This window comes from Vidua chalybeata, chromosome 5 (assembly GCF_026979565.1).
Source record: "Vidua chalybeata isolate OUT-0048 chromosome 5, bVidCha1 merged haplotype, whole genome shotgun sequence".
Taxonomy (NCBI): domain Eukaryota; kingdom Metazoa; phylum Chordata; class Aves; order Passeriformes; family Viduidae; genus Vidua; species Vidua chalybeata.
In genome coordinates this window covers 2,313,946-2,323,254 of record NC_071534.1, presented here as the reverse complement: position 1 = coordinate 2,323,254, position 9,309 = coordinate 2,313,946, and the positions used below count along the sequence as shown (strand labels likewise).

Genomic DNA, 9,309 nt, shown 5'->3' with positions numbered 1-9,309 from the left:
TTGTGTTATTTCAGACCAGAGAGCAGGCTCGTTTGGGCCAGAACCCACAGACTGAGCACTTGGCTTGTTTCTGACCTTGAACAAAACCAGCCTAATGATTATGGCACCATTCTTATTTCCTTTGCTACCAGTTCTGCTGGTATTAATAGCAGCTAGTGAGTACTTGACACTTTTAAAAAGCAATCGTCCTTATTAAGCAAATAAATATCAAGTGAGGAACTTATCTTTAGGGACTCATTTTTTGCAAACCTTGGCCTTACTCTGGCTGCTTTTGTTTTTCAAGCTAAATGAATTACAAGTATTATCCCACTGTTAATATCTACACCGCTGAATGCCAGCATCAACAGATTCCATTGACAAGCTGTGTTTGGGTTTCCCCCTCCCTCTAACAAATGTGCCAGTGCTTTAAAAATGTCCCCAAGTAATTGGAATTACTCGTTCAAAATGGAACTGCTGTAAACTTCCCTCCGTGTCACAGACAATTAGTCCTGGGCATCTCGTCCATTTTGCCTTTGGGCATTTTCTGCAGATGCCACCTAGAATTCCAGAAGATGTGCTTTTCAGTGAAGAATCACAGCAAGCAGTCATGCCAGGAGCAGTGACAAGGCTGCTGACAGCTTCACAGCTCTCCTTCATTCAAAGCAGCCCCGTGTTTTTTCAGCAGAGTTTTTTCTCTGAATACATTTATCTTCCCACAAATAAGGGCTTTGGAGAACTCAGCCTCGATAAACAAAATCCAAACCCCCTTTACAGCACGTGGAAGAAATGTTGACCCATCTCTAAAGCTTTTCCCTCTCATTCTCAAGAATATTATGCTGGTATAAACAAACAGTAATTTTATTACAGCACCTTCTTTTTTTTTTCATTTCCTACCTCTTTCCATTGCAGCAGGCAGCAATAAATGGAGCACAAGAACAGCATTTTGCTTCTTATGCATGGAAGGATATTAAGTTTTAAAGCCTTTTGGCACAACCAGATAAGGCTGAGCATGAAATTCAGTGTTATCCAGCCCAAGGTAACCCTCTTGTGATAGTGGCTATCACTGCATAGGATAGGAGCTGCATCATTTTATGACATCACAACAATCCCTGAAAAGAAACTGTACCATAACTAACTTTTCTGATGTTGCATTCTGACGGTGCCAGGGTTGAAAAAAACCCCAGACACATATTTTGTATGATAAATAAAGTATCAGCAGTTCAGAGATGCCAGCAAAGGTTAGGGCTCCATCCTATTAGGCACCTTATAGACACCAAGACACAGATTTTATCCCACCCAGGTTACACCCTGAAGTTACACAAGAGAAATTTTTGGAGATAGAACACATAACTGTGATTCTACAGGCAAAAAAAAGGTCATGTATGGATCAGCAAGTACAATTAGCAGCTTTAAACCTGGGTGATTAGACACAACTGTCTGTATCTGGACATTAAAACAAAATTTTTGGAAAATCCAACACCATTTATTCACCTAAAAATGAATCTAGGTGCCACTGAAAGAAATTTAGTTACTTTCTCAGTGTACCAGATTTTGTCTGGGGTTGAAAGAGGGATGTTGGCAATATTTTGTGCTTGTGACAAAAGCACAAAGTCATTTCTGCCCCCTGCAGTGAGTTTATTAGGGTTTTCTTTTTTTGTGCTCAGACAAAGGCTCTTTAGCCTTTTACTAACAGCTCTTAAAACTCCTTTGCTTTGCTGTTCACAACTTCTATTCAGCATGAGTGGATGGAAAATAAATTGATTTAAGATTTGAACTGTTGGCAGGAAACAAATCTATATTTTATTGCTCTAATCCATTCTAGGCTGCATTGGAAGCAACCTAATCCACCTTTCATCTGCAAATCCTAACCTGGAGACTCTCACAGCAGCCAAGGATGCTTAAAAGAGGTGTTCTAACAAGAGAGTGTTTTTGTTAGACAGGGACTTGTCATCATCAGGAGGTGGTTGTTCCCCAGGAGCAGACTTGTTAATGGAAAATGTGAAAAACTCCTCTGCTGGTCTGCTCTGAGAGGAGATCATACATCTACAACAGATCAAATGAAAAAAATCCAACCCTCCAAAAACCCAACCACAATCATGTAAGTTTAAAAAGCCAAATTTAAGATAAGTCTGAAGTGGGGGGAAAAAAAATCCAAACAAAGAACCCTTGAAATAGAAATGCAGATCAGGCAGAAGATACCACACTAAAGCCAAGGCAAAACCATAAAGACATAGGGAATCCTTTACTATTAATAAATTTTACTGAGTCTAAAACAATTGAAGTAATAAAAAATGTAGGTGAAGGATCACAGAAGGAAAATTAGGCCACACTTTAAAAAGAGTATCCAGATCAGTTATCTCTAGTAAATCATTTCTTATGTTATGGGAAGCCCTAGCAGAGTGTTCTCATGGCATACTGTCAAAACTATTCCACTAATAATGTTTATGACATGCAATTAGTCATGAAGTCAAGGAGACACACAATATATAGTCCCAAACCACAACACACTGTCTGGAACAAAATGTCAAGATGGAGAGATTGGTAAGATTCAGGACTGGCCTTAAAGACTCATCTTGGCAACTCTGGATGCAACTGGCAAGAGGGAAACACAGAAGGAAGGCCACTATTGTTCTAGTTTATTGAACTTTTTAGCACTGATGCTTGAAATGTCTCAGAAGAGGCTTACAAGAATAGCAAGAGGAAAGGAAAAAGGCCCAGTTTATTGCAGCTGAAGGATTTTTCCATAAAAGGCAGAAAGAGGTATAAGAGAATGGGATGGTGTTGCCACCAAAGACATGAAAAGGAGTGACAAAGCGGCAAAAAAATAAGGTAGAACCTGAGGAACAGTGGTTTAAACTCGATATTAAGTTTGGAAGGAAATCCTGCAGCTTGTTGAGGGACTTGGAGCTTGGCACAGCCAAAGTGGGATCAATTTGCACAGTTCCTGAGCCCACAGAAGGCTCCTGAACAGCTCTGTAACAGTACTCTCCTGCCCCAGCTTGCTCTGCAGCTGTCCAGGCACACAGTGCTCACTGGAGATCTTGGCAGAGTGCTTTTTTGGGAGCCACCGAAGGGAACTGAAAACAGACTCTGAAATTCTTTTTTTTTTTTTTTAATAATATCTGTTATTTTGGATTCAGTTTCAGTGAGAAGAGCAACAAGCAGAAATCAAGTTTCAAGGAAACAGCCTGAACTGGGGAGAAAATACAACACAGCTTCCAAAGAAACTATATCAACAACCTTTCTGTTTCATATATTTGGATGGATTTCACTAAGAGCTGGAGCAGAAAGGCATTCTTCAAAAGCCTTAACCCAATTCTCTCCAAATTTGGTCAAAAAGGTTCTTTAATTGAATCACATTCAAAGGAAAAAAAAAAGGAAATAGAAAAACAAAAAAAAAAAAAAAACATAAACCCAATTACCACCACCACGCATTTCAAAGTCAGCTGTCCAGGCTGCATGTTTAGTTTTTTATTTTGCAGCACAGTGGTATTTACACTATCAAAGCCAGAATCGACAATGGTTGTTGGTTGTTTTTTTTCTCCTCTTCCTCCCTCCCCTAAAAACGGGGTCTGGTCAGGGCTGTGCTGGTCAGAGTGTGCAGTACAGGCTGTGAATCAGTCTGTGAATCCTTCCTCCAAAGGCAAAGAGGAAGGGATGAGGGGCACTGGAGGAAAGAGAGCTGCCGTTTCAAAATGAGCCCTAGCAAAGGCCCAGGGCAGCAGAGCTGCTGCAAGCAGGGACTGTGCAGGGAGCTCCCAGCTCCATCCCAGAGCCACAGGCAGGGCACAGGGACAGGGCAGGATGGTCCTGCTTCTCCCAGGGGCTGCAATCCATGGCACACATCTAAGGCAGCTCAGCACAGCAGGATCCTGTCACCACGGGATGGGGATTCAGAGTAGGGCTGTGCTGTCTTATCTAAAGTCTCCTTTCTGGCTGACAGAGCTGCCCTTCAGGCCCTCCAAAGACGCAAGTCCCAGGCTCCTTTGATTTGCAAAACTGTAAATGCTTGCTCTAATCTCAGCTTGTTTGAAAAATAAGCACATTTCTATCCCCGGTCTATCCTCTATCTTTCAAAATAATCTTGACAACAGATAGTGCCTGATAGAGTTGAAAGTGTCATAAATGTTTTTTTTCAATCGAGTTATTTTCTCAGTCAGGACAAACAACCACTCAGAGCTGACCTCAGAAATCTCTCCCAAGTTTTTTAAAGGATCTCTGTTGGTTGCAGCTGTGAAGAATAGCTCTGCCCTGGCTGCCAGGGCCAACAGCAATTGCTCACAGCTGTAACAACTCCAGTGTGCAAGCAGTGTGAAAGCAAACCACTAATCCCAGGCCAGGGCTGTGGACTGAAAGCAGGGCATAGAGGGAACCTTGCAGGAGTCTCATTCCTCTGAAGAAAGTACTAATAACTTAGCTAGGCCCAGCAGGAGCCAAAGAAAAGAAAGCACTGATCACAACTCCTGCTGCTGCTTCTCTCCCTGTCTCCAAATCACGGGCAAGCCCCTCACATCCTGCAGACAGCAGCACTCCTGCCTGGAGCATTCCCAAGGAGTCTGCACGGTCAGCTGTGCTGGGACTCAAACAGCTCCTGCTGAAAAGTGTGGATGCCAGTAGAATGAAAAGAAAAATCATCTCTAACAAATAATCTCTTTCACCTCTTCAGCTTTTCTCTGCTCATCAGCGTCCAAGCACTGGCACTGCTGCTTGTCAGAGCCCCAGTCCTTCCTAGCCAGGACTGCCATGGGAAGCAATGAGTAACAGGATTATTTCTGAGGCTGATAATGAGAACAATATCAAAGGCCCAAATGAGCTGAGGAGTGAAGCACATGCAGAGGAACCCATAAAGAGAACAACTGGATGCCCAGCAAGTGCTTCAATTTTCCACTTTTCGTAGCTGAGCTTTAAAAATTGACCCTGCTCCAGACTATGTGGATCTACCAAAACTCAGACAGTTTCTTGAATTAATCAGAACATTAATATTATTGTCTTTTCCTTGTATCTGAATGTTAATGCCATTAACAGATTTATGTGCCAAGCAGGTTCATTTTTTTTAAGGGCAAACCCACCTTGCTCTTACAGGGGTGTACCACACAGAGCAGCCCTGGCTTTCAGCACCAGCACACAGACTGAGGGAACAGCTCATGTGTGAAAGGGCAAAAAGTATGAGGACAGCTAAAAAACCACCTCAGGAAGGTATTTCTCTACAGGATGGGACACGACATCTTGCATCTACTGCTGTTATAGGATTCTTCCAGAAAATTATTTTACTCACCCATCAAACCCCTTCCATTTACCTCTGAATGCTAGGAGAGCAAATCCAATCTTCTGAATCCTCTGAATCAACCTGCCCACCCACATGCCACCAGCACAGAGGACTTAACTCTCTGCCTTCAAGTAGCAAATCATTTGTTCCACAACCCAAACTCCACGCTTGCATTGCTTGCAGTAAATCAGTTTTAACACTCACCTATTTGACCACTGTGATTACATTATCCCCACGTGCTCTTATCTACAGTGGCAGTCTGCCAGAGCTCTTTTTGTTTGTGACCACTATTATTTTATTTGCAATATGGGAGAACTGAAGAGCTGCTGTAATAGGTTCACATTATGCCAGACACAGAAAAGAACAATAAAAACAGCCTCTGTCCTAAAGATTTCCCAGGTCCAAGTAATTTGCCCAGTCCTCCCTTTGGGTTTAATTTTTGCCATTGATGAAACTCATTTATTTTACCCGTTTCAGATACTCAAATTTTTGTGCCTTCCACTATAGTTTCCTTTTTCTCTAGAAATGTACCTTTTGTGAATTGACCACACAAGGTCCCTGCATCCCCTTTCTTCAAAACTGTCAGAAATATATAAAATTAAGGTCTCTAAACCACTTACCTTAGCTCAGTAACTGGTAACAGCAACCAAAACACGTTCTTCATGAAGGATGGAAACCCTTAATCTCATCCCTTTTAAATCCATTAATGGTTTCAAACATTTCCCCAGATATTATCATTACTTCTTTGTTGGTCAAAGAATGCCAATCACGATTGTGTTTGCACTCTTGCATGGTGCTCTCAAGAAGGAATGAGCAAGAGGGAGAGGGAGTTTTTGCCAGGAGATGTAGGGGGAATGGTTTAAACTGACAGGGAGTAGGTTTAGATTGGCTATTAGGAAGAAATTCTTCCCTGTGAGGCCCTGGCACAGGGTGCCCAGAGCAGCTGTAGCTGCCCCTGGATCCCTGGAATGTCCAAGGCCGGGTTGGATGGGGCTTGGAGCAACCTGGGACAGTGGAAGGTGTCCCTGCCATGGCAGGAGGATGGAACTGAATGACCTTCAAGGTTCTTTTCATCCCAAACCATTCTGTGCTTCTATGATTCATTCCATAATTCTAGAACAGTACAGAACTCTTATCAGACCTTCAGTCCAGCAACAACTAAATTGCTATAAAACGAGAGCCAAGAGACCAGGTACAAGATTTTCTCATTGTTCTGAAAGACATTATTTGGTAAGGTATGTGAAGCCACCAATTAGTTTGTAATTGCCAGCAGAGCAAAATACCAGAACTATCTGACTCATAACAGAGATTCCAGCCTCACCTTCCCAGGCTTCTCAGAATTCAATATGTACAACAATCATGATGTACAAAAGGAAAGGAAGCTGTCTCCCATGCAGCACATGGGGTCACACCTATTTCAAGTGGCTCTGTTACAGGGAATCCTCAGAGACCCTTGATAACTCAGTCTTGAAGAGTGTCTGAAAAATTCCTGCCAATTAAAAGAAACATGCATAGGTGCAGAGATACCTTGGGGCAGAAAGCAGAAGGGACCCAGGCAAAGCGAAGGGCTGTCTTCTCAGTTCCTGTTTATTAGTTACTTGGATTTATATGCTATTACCCACCTGCATGACTAATTAATCCACGGGAAAGGGAGAAGAAAACTGCACAGACCAGCCAAGGGGTTCAGGTTTTTGAGACATTTATGTGTGAGCAAGCTCTGCAAGTGGTTCAGAGATGCTGAATTAGAAGGCTGCTCGCATGAGTTTTCCCTCTCGAGCACTGAGTCGCTGAAGGAGGTGAACTGATGGGATTGGAGCAGCAGGGCAGACACTTCACCTCTTTCAGGTTCACAAACCAGCACGAGGGTGAAACGTACAGAGTGCGGCTGATGTCACCACCCAAAATTTGAAAGCTGGCAACCACGGATGTGTCTGCAGTCCCTGGCTCCTTTGAAAGTATCAGGGATGAAAGACAAACCTCTGCACTTGAGAAGAACCTCCATCAAAGGTCCAAACAGATGATGACTAGCTCCCTCCTGTGAATAGAATCTTAAAAAGAAAACAGAAAAAGAGAGAGAAAAAAAAAAAAAAAAAAAAAAAAGCTAAAGGGCTTGCAGGACTAAGCTGTGTAGATTTATCTGGCATTTATAAAAGCAAGGATCAATAGGTCTGACAGAACTTCACAAAAGTGAAGGTGAAATCTTCCTCAGCTCTCAAGAACAGTAGAATGGAAAAAACAGTGCAAAATTATCCTAGTGTTGTCAGCAAAGCCTGCTACCTGTGGGAAGCCTCATCCAAAGCACAGGGTGGTTCTGCCACGTTAAATGTGCGAGTCTTAGTGGCTGGTGATGTGTTTAGCATCACACTAAAATATGCTCTTTGTCACAAGTTTTCTGCTGTTTTGGTTTGGTTTCTGAGGAATCCTGACACAGAAGCCCTGCAGAACTTGCCTGAGAGCATATTATGATGTAGAAGGCATCACACACACCGCTGATAAAACAATCTCAGACAGATGTCCTCAATTGTTACATCGATCCGAGGATTCCTAAATGCTAAACTCAGGATGGCATCCATGAAAAGTCATTGCACATGCTGGAGTGCCAGCTGTGTTTAGTGTAACCCAGAGACAAATAAGGCAGGGAGATGACTTGGTTGGAGCTGTAGGGAGTTCAGCCCTCCAGGAGCTACACAGGTAGATTTTCTAATGAAAACGTTATCACCTAATCAACCTCGAACATTTTTTAAAGTGCAAAATGAACACTCATACCAAACGCCTCAAGGATGTCTTTTCTCCACAGAGAGCATCAAGGGTGGATCTACTTGGTTCCCTCAAGCACTGCAGTCAGGAACAGGAGCATAAAAGCATGTTAAAAAAAGCTTTTGCAGGAGCTTGATGTCTTCCTTCTGCTTTTCTTGGACATGGTCAAGGTCTATACAGGTGTATGCCAGATGGGCATGGCTACACTGCTTGTGTTGACAAGCACAATATTTCCAAGAGTTTTCTTCTTTTTCTTGGACAACCTTCTAGAGAATGCCTAAGATTTCTGCCATGTACTTCATTAAATTCTGGAAAATTTTAGACTTCCCTGTAGAAGCCAGGAGAAGATGAGAATATTGCAGCTGGGGTGGGATGTTGTTCTGCTGGACTTTGAGGTTTCTCTCCATTCTGTCAGATAGCTGGGGTTGGAGAAACAGAGTTGTGTGAGGAGATTTAATGCACCCTTTGAAAGTGAAGAGCTGTTCTCTGGAGGCAGTGGGCCTAGCTGGCTTTGGGGGCTAACAAGGAGCAGTGAGAGGTGACGGCAGCTCAGCCAGGACCAGAAACACAAGAAACTGCAGGAGGCAACACACGGGAAATGGGACGAGCTCCTCTGCTGCTCTTGCTGCAACCTCTGGGCTCTTTTCTGGAAGCTGGGCTGCAGGGAGAGAAAACTGGCAAAAGGAAAGCCAAAAGGTGCATTCACAAGCAGGAGAGCAATAACTTTTTTTTTTTTTTTGTGATATGCTGGGACCACCACCCTGAGGTCAATTCTCCACAGTCCAAAAGCCCTTTTGTCCCAGGTCTGCACTGCCTTGCTGGTTTATTTCTAGGCATCTCCAGACACATAAATGAAGTGCAAGGTATTAAATTCAACACTCCTTATCCTTCTTGGTCCAGGTTTGGTGGCAGATTTCAGGAGTAACATCCAGTCCAGCCTTCACAGCTGGCTCTATCTCCCAGACACCTAGCACTTGTTTGGGAGTTCTTCATACGTCATATTCTGCCAAAAAAACATGTACAGAAATAGACGTAGAAGCAAACAATTTGAATAAAAACTAAAATCCCAGAGGTCTGGACCAGCATTAAGATTGATTTGCACTAGAGGAGAGTGCCACAGGAAGGGAGGTACTGTCTGTGCCTGTGTATCAACACAGGCAAGCCAGACCAGAGCTCATTCCTTGCAGCAGAAAATGAGCCTGTTCTTGCAATGACCCTTCTGTCTCTTCCCATACCTGGCAGAAGCCACCCACATCTTTAATACACAATTTTTTAAGCTCCAAGCTGGCATTGTCACAGAGGGAAGA

General features: G+C 43.1%; 1 long non-coding RNA gene across 1 annotated transcript; it reads left to right on the top strand.

Moving 5' to 3' along the window:
* The first annotated feature begins 7,834 nt into the window (after nucleotides 1-7,834).
* Nucleotides 7,835-8,132, top strand: LOC128787755 (uncharacterized). Its single transcript, XR_008430827.1, has 2 exons — nucleotides 7,835-7,936; nucleotides 8,043-8,132. It is a non-coding gene; the product is annotated as an uncharacterized LOC128787755 (long non-coding RNA).
* Nucleotides 8,133-9,309: the final 1,177 nt, after the last annotated feature.